At 33.6% G+C, this 2,452-nt stretch overlaps 1 pseudogene; it reads left to right on the top strand.

Moving 5' to 3' along the window:
* Positions 1-1,651, top strand: LOC134251865 (E3 ubiquitin-protein ligase Trim36-like; annotated as a pseudogene).
* Positions 1,652-2,452: the final 801 nt, after the last annotated feature.

The raw sequence follows: 2,452 nt of genomic DNA, 5'->3' as shown, positions 1-2,452 counted from the left end.
TATGGCTACCGCCCAGGGACAGGACATTATTCGCTGTCAAACGTGTTCCAACCCTGTGGAGCATCACTGTAATCTTAGTCATGTGAACCTCTGCCTCTCATGCATACCAAAACACATGGCTGACAAATCGAAGAAACATGAGGTTGTTGAATACACTTCCAAAAAAGAACACACGGTTATTTTTCCACCCTGTCTTACACACGAAAAATACCAATGTGAGACGTATTGCAAAGACTGTAAAATACCAATATGTCTTCAGTGCCTCATGGGTTCACACAAAAAGCATGATTTTACTGTTATCAATGCTATTCTCCAAGAACATAAACAAACTTATATCTGACACAGAAGAACTGGAAAATACAATTGTTCCAAAATACAGAAACATCAATCAAGGTACAACTGCTGAATTTGACAAAGTACTCTCCGCCATTAAAGAACAAGAAGATAAAATCTGCAAAGCCGTACATAGAAAAAGCACTCAGCTCATAGAACAAGTAAGCAGTCAAAAGAAAGAAGCAATAAGAAAGAACAAAGAAAACCAGTCTTCAGCAGGAAAAGCTGCGAAAGAAATCAATCAAATTGTTAAAGAAAATAAAGATATTCTTAAGGGTAATGATGTCACAGCCATACTTAACTATCAATCAAGGAACAAGGATTTCCAAAAAGGCCCTCAATTACTAAGTTTTTCTTGTCCAGAGTCACTCCCTGGTATCATTAAAGACAACCATATTGCAGAAATGTTTGGCTTTCTTCAGACTAGGGATGAACAGAAGAAAAAGCCAAGACTGCTGAAAATGATGGATGACCCTGTGGTACTATACACAATAGAAAGTCCTTATGGACACCATCGTATTTTTTTTTTCAGAGATTGGATCGTCTGCCTCAGCTGTGGAGAGTGCAATGAATGGGGAAAAATAAGATCTTGACCAGTAGAAATGACAGAACAATCAAAGAGATAGACAGGGCTGGATCTATTCTACAAACTATGCATACAAATGAAAATGTATGGGCATTAGCAATTAATTCACAACTGGAATCAGTGTTTACCCTAAGTAATGTTTCTCAAAAACAAACAGACATATATATTTATGAAAGGAACAAAGTAAATGTATTATTAAGCCCACTTGTCTGGTTTCCCGTTGGTCTACATTATACAGTAAATGGAAATCTACTGGTGAGTATGCGATCTACGGATATGAAGATGAGTAGAGTGGTGAGATACTCAGGGACCAAAGAGACACAGAAGATTCAGTATGATACTCAAGGACAACCTCTGTTTTCTACTGGTGCTTTTAATGTGCTTCTTCTCACTGAGAATGGCAATGGAGATATCTGTGTTGCTGACAGTGCTGGGAAGGCTGTTGTTGTGGTGGATTCATATGGGGGAATAAGATTTAAGTATAAAGGCAATATCACTTTACAATCAAAATGCACAGAATTTAAACCATTTCACATTGCGACTGATGTCATTACTCAAATACTGATAAGTGACGACCCAAACAACATAGTCCACATTATAGACAGTGATGGTAACTTTGTCCGCTATATAGAGAATCCGTGTAGTGGAGGACTCAGTATTAATAGTGATCACAATCTTGTGATTGGAGACGAATATTTAGGAATCATTCAAATTATCAAATATCTAAAGTAATGAACAGTATTATTGATTCCATTCAAGACAGTGTGTCATCATTTCTTCGTTTTTTCTGCTTTTTTACTTTGCAAAAAAAAAAAAAAAAAAAAAAAAAGAGTGGAAAACCATGTCAGAAATTCATGATTCAGCTATTCTTAATGCTACATTAAAGTTGTATCTGCATTGTATTTACTAGAGGCACTTTAATATACTTAATGATTAGTAATAAATTTTAAATGTAATTATATTTTTATAATACATGTTATAAAACATGTTCAGCTGCTCCTTCAAGTCTTCAACCTCCTCCTATATCAAAAATCCAATGTTTATTTGACCTCTCTCTGAAATCATTTTATTATATCTTGAATAAAAAAAAACTTTCCTTCATTAAACAAGATGTAAAAAAAATCAAGCCCCAAGACCATAAACTTGGGAAACACTTCTATTTTTAACAAATTTTTGATGAATATAATTTCTGTATTCAAATTATTTTCATTATGAAATTATTTTTCTCATCATGTATTTGAATTTTAATAAATATTAAAAAAAGACCTTTGAAAAAAAAATGTAAAATAAAACAAGACATAATAAAAATTGAAATTTGGACTTAAGTCTATTCTCAGTTTATGGTCTTGGGGCCTGTTTTCATTAGATCATTAATCCATTGATAAGATACAACAAAAATCAAACTGGCTGTTAATGTTAAATTAGAACTGTCCAAATGAGACAAAATACCCCCCGCTGGGTTTTTCAGAAGTAAGTTCTTCCATAATAAAGATATGTATCAAACACGAATTATGAAATCTTTATTCCAGTGAC

The sequence above is a fragment of the Saccostrea cucullata genome, unplaced genomic scaffold (assembly GCF_032062105.1).
Source record: "Saccostrea cucullata isolate Sc308-1 unplaced genomic scaffold, CSIRO_AGI_Scuc_v1 ctg1625, whole genome shotgun sequence".
Taxonomy (NCBI): Eukaryota; Metazoa; Mollusca; class Bivalvia; order Ostreida; family Ostreidae; genus Saccostrea; species Saccostrea cuccullata.
This window is presented reverse-complemented; position numbering and strand designations above follow the sequence as displayed.